An 18605-nucleotide genomic window follows, 5' to 3' on the forward strand; every position below is an offset into this window, starting at 1 on the left:
AAACTATTTACTTGTGTTTACTCTCAGCTGCTCTGGTATTCAGTCTGGTACTGACCATAATCAGTAAATGTATGCTTAAACATAATTTGCCAAGCCCATACCAGGTGCAAAGCCTTTGTTTAAAAACTATATTAGTAGAAACATTTGTTTAAGTTACACCTGGGATTAACCATCGTGTCTAGACATGAACTTGGGGCCAGATTCTGCAGGAGGCTTTGTGTAAGGAGAGTTTGCCTCCATTAAGGCTCTGTGCAGGGAATGGTTCACCAGAGCTTGTAAAGCATAGAGCTGAAAGCTTACCTCAATTGTTGCTGTATTTACAAACATCATTATGTGGCATTGTAAATTCTTCCTGTTGTTCCGGTCTGTTTTAAATATTCTATCATTTAATATTTAGAAGAAAACTTGCTGTTAGATAATCCACATCATTGATGTTACTGAACAGCTTGAACTTAACATACTTTTAACTCTTTAGGCCTGTGAATGTTTATAGGGACCCAAGAGGCATGACTTTCCATGTAATTTTCTAAATAATATCTGTATTTGTCCACAATACTTATTTGCAACAGTTTTTTTTATACGTGATATGTTAAGGATCCTCTCTGATAATACAGTAGCTAATTTAATTTAAGTCAAATAATATGTGGATAGAGGTTATGTGCTCAGACTGTATCTGTCTTTGAACTGGAGAATAATTGGTGAAGGTTTGTCAGACGTTAGTAGCCAAAGTTGAAGGGTTTGCTTGATGGAACAGATGGCCAAGCAACCATCATGTCAGAGAAAACAGCATGTATTCCGTGTATTCTTAGTTTAACACAAGAGGGAGCATGTCTAATCTTTAACCTTTAAATATTGCAACTTCAGAGAGGAAGCTTAAAGTGTTGAGTGTCAGCTAATTTGTGTTATAGGCTCCATGGGCAAATATTGATACAACCGATGCATACTTCTGGCATGTTTTCAACTTCAGGTTGCAGCTGTTGATTTGGAATATAAATGTTGACATGATAAATATGGAGATATGAACTAAGCTAATGGCCTTGTGAACTTGTTAAAATCAGTAGTTTCCTGCTGAATTTAACAAAATATTTATAGTTATTGTTATTCCTGGGTATGGTTATTCATATACAGAGGTTGTACTTTGTTCTTTAATAGTAGGTTAATAAATGTCTTCTGCTTAACCTACCATACAAAGTTATAAATCCAAGGCTTAATTTAGTTAAATTTAGTTTAATTACCAATACAACTTGGCTTTTACAGTGTTCATAAATTCTACCACTTTATTCTTGAATAGAGATTTGGCTTTAATGAGAAGGTTTGTGTACAGTATCTTGTTTATTTTTCTGTGTCCCCTAGTGGTGTAAATGGAAGAATAAAAATCACCTTCCCTTTTGTATTTCTTGGCATTGTCCAGTTGAATCATCATCTGCTTATGTGTGTCCTCATGTTGTGTCTTGTTGAAATTAAGCAGTGCAAACTGAATGCTTCAAACTTTTAGCAGAACCTTAGTGATTTGAGGGCATCTTAAGTGTTTCCAATAATTGTCCACTTTGCTCCAGGTTAATGATTAGAGAAAAGCTGTCTGTCTACCATTAAGTGTTGCATGCAAACTATGCATCTTTCAAAACTATGAATACTCTATATGTTATTTGGTGGAGCAAAGCAGAAAGAAAACTGCTGTGGATTGAGGTTTTACTTTGCTTGCTTCTCTTTCCTCATTGTGAGTGTTGGAATCTTTGTATCCAGGTGGCAGAAATGAATATGTCACCATTTCTCATTTTAGCAGATGCAACTGGCATCAGCCAGTGATATAAAGTCCAGTGTTGCATCAGGTGGGAGCACAGGTTGCTCCCCGGACCAGAAGAGCCCTCTTCCCCTAGCAGATTAGGTGGTGATTGTACTGTCCATCTTAGCCTGGAGACATGGAAGCTTTCAGTTTGTTCTTCTGGTGAGTGCTGATATTTGTGAAATATTTAGGGCCTTGCCTTTAGTCCATGCTCATTTTTTCTTCTGACTGGGGTGAGAAATTCTGGTATTTTTTTAACAACTACCCTGCACAGCAGTTGAGAGAAGAAGGTGTTAATGTCAAAGCAGTTCCTCTTCAAAATATGCCAAGCAGCTGTCTTTGTAAGCCAGAAATGTGAGATGACCTGTACTGATATCAGATACCTTGAGACAGATATTCAGTGAGCGTCCTGACTTTTTAGAATGAGAACGAGACAGTTCCTACTGGGGACATTGTTGCTTTACTGAGTTATTCACAGCAAGTCAGCATTTTTAGGAATTGCTCCATTTAAATGGATGCCACTCGATTTTATGTGATCTGTGAGCAACAGTACTGCAGAGTCTGAAATTCCTAGAGAGCAGAGGGACACCTTTTGATGAACGAGTGTAGCTATACTGAATTTTATAAGGATCAAATGAGCTTCCTGTTGTCTTTGTTATTCCATATCTGCCAAAAGGGGCAAAACTTAACGATTTGGATTTTTTGCCCAGCAGACTTCATCTGTTGTTATACAATTTTTACAAGAAGAGCATATTTCTTTATTTCAGAAGGAATAACATGACTGTAAAGTTCTCTTTTTTTGGTAATGTAACTTCAGGCTTGTAATTGAAAAGTGTATTAGTGTATCCCGCTTGTGTAAATAAGCTAGTGGACTTAGTGTTTTTATTTATTTGTCTGAGAGGAAATTACTAAGACTGTAAAAACCCAACAAACAAAAAAAACCCCTCTCAAACAAAACCCAGCAATTAACAACAGCAGGAGAGATGGCCCTGATGTGCCACAGTTTAGAACATCCTTGTAAAGCAGTAATTGCAGATCAAATGCTTTGTTTCCTTACTTTAGCATTATGATTGTAAGGACACTTTCCTTATCGGGGGAAAATGTAGATACCCTCAGCAACTGAGGTTACAAAGTTGCCATAATGGATTAGAGTTGAGCCCTCGGCAGAGACCATTGTCTGTGCTGCATCAGCGGTATGAGCAGACAATTTAATATCTCTTGTACTAAGCTGGTACCTTTCAGTCCATGTATGCCAGAAAAAGTTATTTAGAAATTAGCCCATGTTTACACATTTGCAGCTGTCAAAGTGTTTATTAATTAGTTTTTATATTAAAAAGGGGGCAAAAATAGCAATGTAGATCTAATTCTTGTGTAATGCTATTTTAAAAACAGCAGCGTGGTATTGGCATAAAAAAGGGCACGTGGACATACTGGTGAAGCGCAGAGTCTTGTAACTTTCTGAGTGGTCTAAGTGGATGTTTTAAAATGCAAAGGGGAGGGGGTTTATCTGGGAGCAATTTTTTAGCCATGAGCAATTTTTTTTTAGTTGCTTTCTGAGTTACAGCCCCTTGAAAAATTGGGGGGGGGGGGGGGCGGGGGGGGGGGGAGGCTAGGGTTGGGGTGGGTTAGAAAGAAAGTGCTGACACAGTCTTAACTACAGAGCAGTGCCCTGCCTGCTGCTGCAATAATTGTCCAGGCAGGGTTTGCTGCTTCCCTGCCATTGTGCTTTTCAGTCCTTCAATTAATTCCATTTTTAACTTTCGGAAAGTTTGCTGTGATTTAAAGCCCACGGCGTGCGTGGAAAAGGCAGAGGAGTCAGGTTGGCGGAGTAGCATGGACTTGTTAATCTCAGCCTGATCTTGTCAGTAACGGCAGAGCAGAGGGAGAGGGAGAGGAACTCCGGCTGGGGCAGCGCTCCAAAGGTTTGTCTGTTATTTTTCTACCTAAATTATGTCTTAGTAGTAACTACACCGTATACGGAGCGTTGTTTGGGCTCTGTCGATGCCGTGGTTGCGATGAGGTGTGGGTTTAGCCGCGGTGGTTGTTTGCCAGAGAGGAGCTTTGCCTCGGTGTGTATGGGAGAGAGCGGGTGTGTGTTACGAGCGGGGGAAACGCTGAAGAAGAAGAAACCCTGTTGGTTCTCCATGCAAATGACCGCTTTGGTTGTAACAAAAGCCTTGATGTTGGGCTTGGAAAAATGATCTGACAGTGTAACAACCTCAGGCCACTTTCGCCATGTTTTTGTTTATTCATGTTTCATTCCGTTTTCCGTAGCTATCTCGCAGATGTTTCCAGTTTCACTGTTACGGGGCTGTTGTGTTTGGTTTGTTTTTTTTTTTATTTAACACCGTTGAGCCTTTTTGGAGTTAGGAAGAAAATGTGTGCAAGAATGTTAACAAAACAGAGAGGTGTTGCAGATGTTTATACTTTAGTTCTTGCGTTGCGCCTGACGATACTGGCAGAGGGATACAGTGCCTATGAAGGAACGTTAAGAAGCATCTGTTTTAACTACCGAGCTTATAATTTCGAGATGTGCCCATTGTAACTTGAATTTAACACGAACAGATGAAGCGAGCACGTTCCTGGTACAATGTGGCTACTTGAGAGCTCATTTGTTTGCTCCCGTTTTTGGGGGAAAAAAAGCGGGGGGGGGGGGGGGGGGGGGGCGGGAAAGGCGAGTGAGAGCAAGGAAGGGAATATCTGTGACACAACATGTATGCTCCTAGATAAACTCCTGCCATCTCGGAGTGCCTTTAAATATTTGAACAGCTTCTCTTAAGTCAAATAAAATTGGTTACCATGAGAAACAAAAAAAAGTCTAATAGAATAGTTGAGCATAGTAATGAAAATCTGAATGTCAAATTGTTTCGGAATCATTTGAAGGATTGAATTAGACAGAAAATCTTTTTAATAGCAGTCATAGTGACACATTTAAACATTTTTGCTTCAGAGATCCAGGAAAACAACACACAGCGTACAGAAATAGCAGAGCTGGATGGTCACATAAATTGAAACGTAATTGTCTACTAATGCTATTAGAATCAGTCTGGTTTTAGGATTTTATGCTTATGAATGTATTGAGGCATAAACAAATAAAATCTGAAATCTTAAAGGACAATGACTCAATGTCCGGAGCCAGTGGTTAAATCAGATGTGGTAACTATGGTGAGAGGTAAAGTTACTTAGCTTCTCACAGACCATACATACATGAATTTCTTTTCATACAATGGAGATTAAGGAGAAAAGGATTAGAGAATTGAAAGAGGAATTTTGAGCAGGAAACCTGTAGCCTTGCTCTGGGAATTAACACTGAAGAGGACTGTAGAAGAGAGGCAGAGTGGAAGTAAACACTGTCTTGTAATATACGTTGATGATAATTCTAGAAAGGAATCTTTCTGATTGGGAATATCAACAGCAGCTCATGCATACAGGAATGAAATCAATTTTCTCCTATTCCAGGGCAACAAAACCAGAACCAGCATAGATATTTACATTACCAAGTGACAGCATAAAATCAGGTATAGTCTGATATTCTGAATTAACTCGTTTTAGATTCTTGCAGAGTTCAGTGATACTGATTTATTTGGGTTGCATAGCATTCCTTTTTTCAAGCATAGTCAAGATATGTATTTAGGATTTTTTTTTTAAACTTCAAAGATGGTGGTCATATAAAGTGGAAAATAATATCACAACTTAGTCTTCTAGCTGGTAAATATTGGGAGAGTGTGAACTGCAGTAAGAGAGACTTTGACCATATTTCTGATTTTCCTTGAGTTGAGAAGAGGGTTCAGTGTTACCCTGAGCCTTTCAGAGAAGAACTTCAGATTATGCTGATCAGCTCTGAGGGACATATGAAGGAGTGTCATGCTTGCACACAAGTCATATGTTCAGAGACGACTATCAGAGATCCTAATGAGTGATTGGCTATTTGGAATACTCGGGAAACAGAAAGGGAGCAGATGAGGTTTAATTTCCAGTAGAGAGGGACTGTTTCTCTATAATAGTGAAAAGTACATTCACTACAATAGTGCAGAGACATCTTGGGAATATGAGCTATGTTCAGCTTTATTTAGCTTTCAAGTAGTAGAGGTTAGAACATACTATGGATTTTGGCAAAGTATTAGAAACATGTTTAATAAAATATTTTAAAGGTTGGAGTTTTCTTCCTTCCCTGCCCCACACTCAACATAGTAGTTGAAAAACAGTTGTCTTGGGAGAAGTCCTCAGGGGAATTAGTAGTTCAGATGAGTCTAGACAGTTGGTGTTAAAAGTTTTAAGGTGTTTACAGATTTGCTAGGAAATACTTTTATCTTTCTGTGGGTCATAATCCCACACCTTGCTTTCTCAAGTGTTCTAAGAGTGTGTTATCAGATAACTGTTCTGGAGACTACATTCACTACTGCTGTGCAACAGTGTGGGTTAAACCTATGAAAGGAATGTTCACAGGCAAAATGATAAATAATAGACCCAACAGCAATGTAATTCACATTCATTACAAATTGTTTTCACAAGAGAAATTATCAGCTCAAAATTTATTGGGTTTTGCTTTTAAGTTGTCATTTCCTGAAAAGTATTAAAGCCTCAGTAATTGTATTCTGCCCTAATAGGGAGGAAGAGGAGGAAAAGGAATTCTATCACTGCTGTTAGGTGGGCAACATTTTGCCTTTTTCCCCCCTCCCCTATTGTTGGAGTTGACATTTGTATGGAATGGTATATTGTTATTGTGTTAATAATGGATTATTTCAGATGAAAATTTTTGTTTATGTGAAGGTTGCTATTTTAGATTGAAGCAGAAAGCTTCCATAAACTAGAGCAAAATTCAGACCTAACCGTTGATGCATGACAACTCGTTTCTTTGTTCAATGTATTTCAAAATTGTTTTATCATCTCCCTTTATTAGGATGGACTATATTTAAGAACAGTACACCTGATATTTCAGGCATGGGATGCTGTACAACCTAATGGATAGTAACAGCACAATCGGAAGAAATAGTGTTTCCCTTGCTTTGCTATTGAGTTAGAGCAGGTCAGTTCACCTTTCTGTTTCCATTTTCTATCTACGAAGGGATATAATGGTAATTCCTTTTAAAAGTACTTCAGAATCTACTGATGAAATTCTGAGGCATGTGATATTTTGTCTTGCAGCAGTACATATGAGACCAATAGATGGTGGATAGTCACATAATAATTTTTTTTAAATCTCCATCAAAAGTTACAAAGTGTTAAAAACCCTAAATCACTAGTGTTTTGGTGATATAATATTTCCAGAAAAAAGCTTAGACATGCCACTGATGATGTATTTTGAGACTGTTGTTGTTAAATTAGAAGATTTTTAGGTAATTGAATATCAGCTGGCTTGCAAGTACCTTGGTATTGAATATTGACAGTTTATCAATCTCTCTTAAAATTTGAAACAAAAGATGGGCCTTTGTTGACTTGTGCAGCTGTTCTGTTGGGATTCAGCCAGAAGTGTAGTTTCAGCTGCATCTTAGGATGTTGAAAAAAACCAATCCTCCATTTCCCCAGTGAAGGTGTTTACATTAGTACCAGGGAACCTCTGGCCTTCTTGATTAAATCAGTACATTGCAAAACTGAAAAACAAGATGAGAATCCCTGTGCAAGCAGCTATGTTTGTGCTCCATCTCAGACAGCTGAATGGTTTTACTTAACTCAGTGTATCTACTGAAGGGAATAAGAATTTTAAGGATTAAAGTTCATCATATTTATCATATTTTTGTCCATGATCATGGAAATTGCCAGCAGTGTGTCCAGGTGGCCAAGAAGGTCAATGTCATCCCTGCTTATATCAGAAACAGCGTGACCAGCAGGACTGGGACAGTGATTGTCCCCCTGTACTTGGCATTGATGAGGCCACAGCTCAAGTGCTGTGTTCAGTTTTGTTCCCATCACTATAAGAAAGACACTGAGGGGATGGAGCATGTCCAGAGACAGGCAATGAAGCTTTGGAAGGGTCTGGAGCACAAGTCTGATGAGGAGTGGCTGAGGGAACTGAGGGTGTTTAGTTGAGATAGGAGGAGGCCGAGAGGAGACATGATCGCTCTCTACAACTACCTGGAAGGAGGCTGTAGCAAGGTGAGGGTCAGTCTCTTCTCCCAAGTAATGAATGAGAGGACAAGAGGAAATGGGCTGAAGTTGTGTCGGAGTAGATTTAGATTGGGCGTTAGGAAGAGTTTATTCCCTGAGAGGGCTGTTAGACACTGGCACACGCTGCCACAGGAGGTGGTGGATGGAGTCTCCATCCCTGGAGATGTTGCAAAGCTGTGTAGCTGAGGTGCTAAGGGACATGGGTTAGTGATGGGCTTGGCAACGTGAGGTGAGTGGTTGGACTTGATGATCTTATAATTTTGGTTGGAAAAAACTTTTCTAGCATTCTACAAAATGCAATGGGAAGTCTGAAGTGTTCTAAGATCTTTGTGAGATGATTCTTGCTCCATTTGTACATCATATGAAGGTATGGAACTTGATTTCAGGTGCAATGTAGGATATATGGGATAGCTTAATGCTGCAAAGTGTGGAATAAAGTTTAGAAAGTGTTAAGAGTGGACTGCCAGCCTGTACAGGTTATTCATTGCAGTTCACGATATGATTTATCTTTTGTGACTTGCCGAGGACTGATAAGTTTAAGCAATTGTCACAGAGGAGCAGTTAAATCTTACATTTGATAGGAAAATTTACAAAATCATAGTTTGATATACAAATTTCATCTTAAATTTCCACTATTTCCTTCATGTGTTACACTGCATCAGTACATCAACATGTTCCTTTATCTTTGTAGATAGCAGGGTCAGGATTTTGTTACAGAAAATGGCCATTTGCTGTTTTCTGTTCTTGGCTATAGAAACAGCCCCAAACACTTTAAAAAATATGTTTTCATGTTTAAAGAACAAGATTTTATTCTCAAAAGCACTTTAGAGTCTTAAAAACAAATTTCTCCAATAGTTTTCCATTTGACAGGAATATTTTTCTTTATCTGGAGAACAAGCCAGTATGGCTTAGTTTGTAAGATTTGTTTATACAATGGTATTTTTTTGTCTGCACGGTGCCTGGAATATGTCTTAGCCCATGAATAATAGGATAGATAAAAGTTATTGTATCCAAACAGCTTCTGTTTATATTTCTCAGTAAGAGGTGTTTGTGTGTGGAGAAGGATTCTTTTAGCTTTGGGAAACTGAGTGTATACTCTGTCTAGTAAATTATGTTATTTGTTAGCTTGTTAAATCGTAGAGCATCAATGACATGACAGTTTCCCTTTTGAACATTAAATATTAGGTGGGATTTCTGTAGAAATCATTATAACTTAGGCTATGTTGTTAAAGTATTTCTCTACCTTTCTCAGATAACCTGTGCTTGCATTTCGTAGAGGAAGGGTGACCAGTAAGAATGATGTGAACTGGTAATGCCTTTGCTAATTGGAATGTTTTCCCTGTGTTTTGTAAGACCATCGTACTTTTGAAAGCCTTTGCATACCTTTTTTTTTTTTTGTAGATCTTTCATCATTTCCCTGCTTTCCTTCCTGATACAACTCCAGAAGGAGTATGACGTGACATTTTCTTCTGTCCTCTCTTAAATGTATATGTATACTCTCTTCTTTTTTTGTACTTTGTTTATTCTGCACTATGACAGACAAGTAGAGCCAGAAGTTGGTATTTAAACAATATATTATTCGAAGTATTTTTAAGCATAGTATTTTTTTTTTTGGACATCCACTCTCACCCTCCATTTCTGCAGTGAGGGAGTGGTATCAGTGTCATAGTCATTCTTAGTGTAATGTGAATTTGATCTAATGCAGTTAGTATATCATTCCTCAGGCCCTCTGATATGAATAGATATAAAAAACCATGCCCATTATATCCTTCAACGTCATTTCAGAGAAGGTGACCACTGGACTTCAGACTGTGAGACACAGAGAGGTCTGTTAAACTTAACATTGTTGTGAATGGGTTGATGTGTTTCCTCAAATGCTGGCACAGAAATTAGAGATCCTGTTGACTTCTAGGGCCAAAGTATCTGGAAGAGATTCCCTGGAGAAAAAAAAATGCCATTTCCCATTCTACTCAATAGCTATGGGACAGGAAATTGGTTTTGCAGATTTTTACCTCATGGGAAGTCAGCTTGAAGAACCTGAAGATTGTGGTAGAGTCATTGCACTGTAAAAGTTAAGCAGATAAAATCCTTTAATCTCAGATTTACTTTACCTGCAGTTTTATACTGGTGAAGATGTCAAAAACAAGGTGATTTATTCATCTCTGTAGGTGCAATTGAAAATTTAACTTCTATGATCCTGATGTGTCTATATCAAAATAAACAGACTCATGTCTTGACTAAGTGTTAAGGTTTCTGGACGTTATTGATACTTACTTTGAGTAAGACCTAATTAAATCTAGGTCACATAGCTTTTAACTTTAAGCATTTCTGCCTACACAATTAAGGGAGGACTTAAGCTGTGGAAGTGCTGGAAACTTGTACAGAACAGATTGCCTGCCCCTGCTGTGACTGGGAGGAAGAAGTATAAACCTATAGAGGATGAGAATGTAGGAATAGAGTGTACAAGTTGTAAGAGTAGATAATTTCAAGTTTCTAATTAGCATTGTGCAGCAAAATTAGTACATAGATAAGTATGACAGGTATTTTAAGCACTCTTTAATGTCATTCTGTCTTTGGATGTTTGTACTTCATGGTAAGCTAATTTGTTCTGAATCTGATTAATTCTTTAAGTCTGTTTCTTGGGGGATGTTTTCAGTGTTTGTGGTTGATTGATAGAGTTTTGTCTTGCAATAATGTGTTCTAAATGTATATACATTTTTTTTTTCTCCTGGTTTAGAGCCAATTGTTGATAACTTTGCCTGCTAGTTACAAATTTCTCAGCAAGTCCAATAAGTTTTTCTGTTCCTTTGGGACTGCTTTTAGATGGATCAATATCTGAATTAGCTAGGGAAAGGCACAGCAATCTGGTCTTGAGGTGTTTCACAGATTATGATTGTTGAGATTTGTCTTGGGAGAAATGGATAGTCTGTTAGTAAGCCTGAAGATGTATGCGGGTGTTTTCTGAGTGCAGAGGTATATAGGATAAAATGCTAAACGGACCCTTCTCCTAGCACATGGGTGACGTCTTTTAAGGAAAATGGTGAGTTCAGTCTTGAAATTTCCTCGATGTGTTTATATTTGCTTCTGTCTCAAGAAATAACTTTGTCAGCTGTTTTCTGTCCTAATGCTTTGATTTTGTGAGCATTTTTCAATCTTGATAATCTTGCTGAATCAGACTATGGTCAGATGGAGGTGCTCAAATTATATTGCTGAGGGTAAAGTCCAGAACCTTTTCTAGTTTTTTTTGGGAAGAGGCAATGGCATTCTGACACTTGAAAGGTAAGGCAGAAGTGTGCAGCCCACCATGCTATGGATTTCTGCTGTATGCTTTAGAAGTAGTGTGAACAGTTGAACTGGTGACATTTTCAGGAGCTCACTTCTCTGAATGACAGCCATTTCCATAATATTATTTACTATGAATTCTGAAAATGTCATAACTAGAAATCAATATTTCTGGACATGGGACAATAACCTGTTTAATATCCAATGTTAATTTTTCAACGCAGCCTTAGAATACCTCCCCTTCATTTACTGTTATAGGCAATGAGGGATTTTGAGTAGAGACTTAATTGCAATGTTCAGACTGTGATAACTTTGTATCCTGAAAGGTGTTGTCTTAATTTCATCCTTTGGTTTTAAACTTTAATTGCTAAAACATGTTACTGTTTACCATCATTGCTAATGGATTCACAGGGGGCTTTTTAGAGATGCAAGCATTATTTTGTAAGAATATGCCTGCTGTAGCGTCAGTGTTCTTTCCTAAATTTGTAATTAGTATAAAATTGGTCTTAGTTGGCAGTAATGAGTTTATGTAGCTCTGGAAGAAGTTATTGTGAGTATGTATTGAAATCCATAAAGCCAATGTATACCTAAAATTGCTATGACGGCTTTTTCTGAGCCAACGGTTATTTATTGTAAGTATAGAAAGTATTTTATGTTAGTAGACTGTTACCTAATGCTAATTAAAAATGACAGTCACTGTCATTGCAAATAGTAACCATTGAATATGCAATGAAAACATCCAAGGCAGCCTATTAACTGCAAGGTAGCTAAAATATGCAGTACAGATATTAATTTGTCCGGTCATCTTGAGAAGTTAGGTTCCTTATTGTCGGCTATCTGGTGATGTGATTTTTCTCTTTAATTAGCCTTTTTGCTATTAACAGTCTTTGCACGTGCTTTAGAGTCTTAAAATGTAAGGCATGATGTAAAGAATAGGGATTATAAAGATCAGATAATTTTAATGTGGTTTTTAAGAGGTATTTGTAGACTTAAACTTGGTGCACTTTGATAGCAAAAATCTTACATATTTCATCACCTTGAGATTGCAGTAAAATTTTAATTTAGGATGTGTTATGCCCAGCTACTTGTCAAAATAATCAATTTATACCAGAGGCTGCATTACATAGTTCCACTACTGTGGAAGTTTTACAGAGTTTTCAGCCTGATAAATATTTTTTTCAAATTGATATTTGTGTTGATGTCAAGGCTGATGATAAAAATGGCTCTTTTTTCATAAGAAAGAGTGGGATAAGGCGCTAAATTATAACTCAGTATTCCATTGTTGTTAGTTGTTTGGAATCTGGATACAAACCTCTGGATAAGATATTTCAGTCAAGATTAAATTAAAACTAAATTCAGTTTAAATTTTAAATGAGATAAAGTATTGTCACATTAACTGTCACTATACAGTAACAAAGAAATTGTCTTTTATTATGTGTGTGCCGATTCTCCAAGGAAGAATATAGTTCTTTGACAGAACCATTATGAATATTGTAACTGGTTTATATACTCAATGAGTAATGTGTGGTTTTTAACAGACAAGTGATACATTGGAGAAGATAGTTTCCAGCAATATTTTCCTGTCAAATATGATGTACAACTTATGGGTACAACTTGTCAGCAAAATAAACCTTCTGTCCCTGTTTAGTCTTGCTACCAAAATAAACATTTCATTCAACCAAAAATATTTTTACATTTCATGCATTGGTAATGGACAGTTGCATGTCCTAGAGCAGACTTTGTGAAGAAGGTTTCCCTCTTCAGCATTGACTCTTGAGCAATTAGGAAGGTTATGCAAAGCAAGTTTTGGGGGGAATTTCTACTGCAATTCTTGTGTGGGAAAAGAATTTGTCATATTTCCAAATCTGAAACCCAGATCTAAGAGGATTCTGGAATTTGAGTTAACAGGCCAAAAGCTTCCATTATTTGAGTTTTCAGAGATTCTGGTATGATCCAAAAAGGGTCTTCTGTGTTCAGAAATTTGTGTTAAATCCTGTGTGAGGTGAATCTATCCAGTGTATGTGTTCAGTTTGGTTTCAGTCTCTTATTCAACCTAGTTGTAGACCAGTTTTCTGTGCTATTGGACATTACATCAGTCTGGAAAAAAAAATGTGTTCCTGAAGAGTGACGGAGTATGAAACAGGAAACAGAAGGTGGATTCACACAAGTAGTTAAGTAACTGTGACAAAGTTGTCTGCAAGCCTGACATGGGGTGCAGATAAGCTACAGTGACATTTGCTCAGAAGTACAGTGAATGTGCAGTGGATGTGCTCAGCTGATTGGTAGTGTGAGGCTGTCTTTCATGGACTCTATAATAGACTAAGAGAGAATCCAGGTAATTTCTCAAAAATATCTGCCTTTCTTTTTGTCATACTAGTAACAAAGAAGATTGAACCTCAGCAATGTCTGTGTGTCCTGTAGAGGGCTGATAGGAATGTTTCAATGGATCTTTCTGCTTCTTCAGAGCAAAATGTGTTCTATGGAAAATGGGCAGTTACCTAATAATCTGTATGATCCTTCCGCTTCTTTAGAGATCTGGCATCCCTTAACCAACTGCTTTTAGCAGAAGAGTTAGAAACTTTACAGTCTTTATCCTCTCCTTTCCATGTGATGTGTGGATGGATTGCATGTTGAGATCTAATATCTACTTACGTAGAGCAAAACATCTACTATCCAAGCCTGGAAATAGAATTGTGCATTCAAATAGCAAGAGTTGGTGCAACATAACCAGACTCTTCCCTAGTGAGAAGTCCTCCCTATTCTTTGCATTACTTTTCTGTAGTTAATCATAGTTCTCTGACATTTAGAAATCCCTTATTTGGGAAGGATATGATGGAGCAGAAGCGAGTATGAAAGTGCCGACTTATTTTTGTCTGCTGTTTATCAAATTAGGCATGATTCCCTTTCACTGTTCCATTTGAGTGGGAATCTGAAGTCTTGAAATAAACTACTTACCATTTGCATTTTGCTTACTTTTGCTTTCTGATCATAGACTTATAAAGAAAGACTTGATGATATACATTGCTTAGAGATGTACGTGTTACAAGATCAATAATGTGATAAAGCATTTTAGACACAGTTGTGCTTAATATGTGATGTTATGACAGACGTCTCTCAATTTGATGTTAAAGAAAAAATTACATGTTGATTCAAACTTTTTTTTTAAATAATCAGGAGTGGGGTGAGTGATGAGAAGGTCCTTATAATATACTTCATATATATAAGTAGAATGACCAATAAAGGGATGCTGTCACTTTTCAGTTCTCCATGTTTCAAGTATAGGCTATTTTCATTGTGGGATGTTGCATCCATATGGATTTCATACTAGATTCTACAACATTGAAACATTTAAGGGAGGTTCTTCTCCCCCTCTACTCTGCCATGATGAGGCCTCATCTGGAGTCCTGTGTCCAGTTCTGGGCTCCTCAGCTCAAGAGGGACAGAGAACTGCTGGAGAGAGTCCAGCACAGGGCCACCAAGATGTCAGGAGGTTTCCCTTTTTTCGATGGTAGCTAGCAACAGGAGAAGGGGTAATGGGATGAAGCTAGAACACAAGAAGTTCTACTTAAATATAAGAAAAAACTATTTCACTGTGAGGGTGAGGGAGCCCTGGCACAGGCTGCCCAGAGGGGGTGTGGAGTCTCCTTCCTTGGAGGTCTCCAAGACCCGCCTGGACATGTTCCTATGCAACCTGATCTAGGTGATCCTGCTTCGGCAGGGGGGTTGGACTAGATGATCTCTAAAGGTCCCTTCCAACCCCTACCATTCTATGATTCTATGAAACAATCATTACGTTTAGTTCTAATTCCAGATGAAATTTTTGGGCATGTGCTTTAGACAGATAGATACTTCCATGAGAAAAATGGTTCTTTTTCTGGAGATCCTTTAGATTCTTCATTGATCACTGAAAAGAATATCAGAGGATCCCTCAGATGTACCTATGGTTTGTGTTAAGACTCTGATACTCTGAAAGGACTCAGAGCTTCTGGCTGGAGTGGTGGCTGCTTTGATGAGGTGTAGATCTCCATATTTCAAGGTAGTTGTAAGAAAAGGTGTGGTTTAAAGGTGAAGTTTTTTGTTCTGCATTCAATTTGTCATGAGAAACTATTGTATCTGATGCTGGTCAAGTCATACGTTAACTTGACAGTCACATCTATACAGCATTTCTAGCTCTTTATGTTATTTTGCATGGGTTTAATCGGTTTGGATTTTAGTTGATAAACTGGAAAGATGATGTAGACCTGAAAGGTAAGGCAGTAACTACCACCTCTATCTTATATCTTAGCTTTACAGTACGGTACAATACTGCTAAGTAGTATAAAATGTCAACATCTGTTTGGTGTTAAAACATGTAACAACTCATTCCTCTCAAAGCTGAATATCGTTCCTTCATTGTACTTCCATTGGAATCAGTACAGGATAATTTTGCCAATCTACAAACTTCGTGTTTTAAGTCATGGTATGGCCAATTATATCCAATTTCATTAGGATGAAATTAAGATAACGCTTTTAGGATTCCTTTGTTTTCCTTCTCAGTTTAATTTTACTATTTAAAAAAAACCAACCAAACAAAAAACAATCAGATCTAACTTGTTCACTTTGCCTTCTGATGTACTTATTCATGTCCAAAGATAGAGTAGAGCTGAATATTGGTGAGAAATCAATGGAGGTGTTAAAGCAAGTTGTTTTTAATAAAAGTCAGGCCAACATGAAGTCCTTTTCTCAGCTAGAAAAAATAATTAGACCTATTATTTAGAGACCAGATTTTCAATTTTGACATAAGGTTTGGAAGCTATCTATAAAAAAAACCCTTAACTTCTGCTTTAAAGAAAGATTGTAGCCCATTCTATTTTGTTACAATGGATTACTGGAAGAATTATCTTTAAATATAACAGCTGCTTTCAACTCTTATTTTGGTCAGATGTTTTTGTAATATTGAGACAAAATTAAGGAAATTAATCTATAATTAAGAAATACCTTTCTGTGAAGTGACACAGACTAATATGGCTAGTGAGAGGAACAGGAGAGCTCCACACCAGACAGGAACTGTGCAACTGAAGCAATTATAGATCATTGGTCTCTTCTGACAGTCTGTTCATAGTTGTTTGTTTTCCATCAATATAAGTATTTAGGATAAAGGAAGGTGAGCAATGAAAGTAAGAGGGTATTTGCCAGTGTGATATGAGAAAAAACATCTGGTTTGTCACATGGCTCATGATTTTATCAGTGAAAGTTACTGCTAAAATTGCTATGAATTCATTCACCTGTGATGATACTGAGATTGTTTAAAATATTGAGAGCAAAGAAACCATTTAATCTCTTGCTTTCAACTTCTTAAAATGTTTGTTTGGCAAGGGTGGTTCTAGGATTCTTTCCAGATTGTGTTTTTTGTTTCATGGTACTCAATTTTGCTCTGGACTTCATTGCAAATAGCAAGATTTAAAATTGTATTAAGTTTTATTAAATTTTAAATTAAATTGCATTATATTGTCATGTGGACCTAAGTCTTGGAAAACTTGCCTTGGAAGGGGGAATAAAAGGATTAATTAGAGTTTAATCTGAAGAGAAGGTTAGTAAGAGTAGATTTAACATCTTTCAGATGTGCAAGAAGTTTTTGTGGAGTCATGGTGGAGAATACAAGAACTAAGGAACTTAGATCACAGCAAGAGAGTCAGGAAGATTGAACTTTACTACAGTCAAACCAACAAGTTGTGTGTTTGGATTATTTTATAAGCATAATGATACAGAAACACTGGCATCAGCTGCCTGGAAATCTTACAGAGTCTCTGTTATCTGAGACCTTAAACTCCAGTTTAGCCAACTTCTGTCAGGAATGAGAGAAGTGTAGATGATCTGGGCTTGGGAAAGGAGCAGGCCAGATGACCTTTTGAGCTCTCTCTTCCAACTTCTTTCTCTGTGAACCTAAGAATAGAATAGGACAGCCATTAAACCTTCCAGTACCTCTCACATTGTTTTTAATTGTGGTTTTTGATGAATATAACATCAATTCAACTTTGTTAGTTATTGGGCTTATGTATCCTTGGTCAGTTCACTGCCAGCAGTAACTCATATGTTTAGCCCCTTTCCAATATGAAGTTGTAAGTACTATATGCTATCAGTTAGTTTGCCAAGATTCAAGTTGTCTGTTCAAAGTGTCCTTTAATACTTTTTAATGTATGCAAGCACATTAGTATGCAGCTATTTAGGAGCACCAGTCAATGAGTTCATGTGATTTGTGTTTTGTTTTTTGTTGCTTTTGAAAAAAACCTCTCTTCAGAAGTGCCAGCTTTTTCTCTTCTGCAGTTTGGCTTTAAAGATATGAAATGCAGGTCTGGAGTGTTTTCATCCTCTGTTTGTTGGTTTTTTTTAATCTGGTGTGGCCTGCTATTTTATGATCTCCCTAAGTGCAGTTGTGTAAATGCTTATTCAGCCCTCATGAGTTTATTCATGACTGTATCACTAAAGCATTTGCGAGTTCATTATGTTCATGCTTCCACATGAATGAAGATGTTTTCTCTGAAAGTGGAGATTTTAAAGAATTTTCTTCTTGATTTCCAAAGCTGTTGACCTACTGTTGTGTAATTATGCAATTACTACTTATGCAATAAACGCTTACCATTTGCATACCTTCTTGTTTGGTCACACCGATTTAGACGTGTGAATCTGCAGGAGAGGTGGTGGGAATTCAGGTGCATGGACCAGGTACCACTGTCATTGTTAGCACCCTTTCATGGTCTGCATTTCTGGGAGCATTTGAGGGTCTTTTTTTTTTCATGAGATTCTCCTTACCCACCCCTCCTCCTCCAAAAGAAGTGATTTAATGAGAAATTCTTAGTGTCCTCCCAGCATAGTCTTAGTCACATGTAGTAAACCAAATGAGACTCTTGAGAAGAATGACTGACTGTATTTACTGTTCTACCTGAAACCTGTGCCCAAAAAGTTTCATGATTAGATTTATCTGCTGTTTTTCTTGTAAGGACAACTCTGCCTATGATTTAAAGGTTAGTGACTTGTTTTGTTTTATTCTGTTATCTCATGATGTGTCTGGACAGATGACCCAAGGTTATGTTGGAGGCCTGAGTGGGTGTTTCAGGAGATCTAATTAAGCTGGATCTTGAGAGGCCCATCTGCAGAAATAGTCTGATGAAAATGGTCAAATGGCAAGACCCACTAATGGCTGATTTCTTTCGTTTGTTTGTTTTTTGCTTGTTAGGTTTTTTGTTTAAGGCTTTATCTGCTTCCAAGATTATACTGTAAGAATCTCTTTCATTTTTAGCCCAGCAGATTTGCTTCTAAAGTGTCTGGATGGAAAAGCATTTACTTGCTATTCTAAAAAAAAGTAAAACTTTTGATGTGGAAATACTTAAATGTTGTTTAGCCTATGCATTTTGAGCTGTTCATTAATCCAAAGGTTTGGTAAGACTGTTTCCCAGAC

The 18605-nt window shown here is 37.4% G+C and overlaps 1 protein-coding gene across 1 annotated transcript in view; it reads left to right on the forward strand.

Annotated features, from left to right (window-relative positions):
• CTBP1 (C-terminal binding protein 1) overlaps window positions 1-18605 on the forward strand; it is a 257618-nt gene that overhangs the window by 1595 nt on the left and 237418 nt on the right. The gene's annotated exons all lie outside the window — the stretch shown is intronic.

Source organism: Colius striatus, chromosome 3 (genome assembly GCF_028858725.1).
Source record: "Colius striatus isolate bColStr4 chromosome 3, bColStr4.1.hap1, whole genome shotgun sequence".
Taxonomy (NCBI): domain Eukaryota; kingdom Metazoa; phylum Chordata; class Aves; order Coliiformes; family Coliidae; genus Colius; species Colius striatus.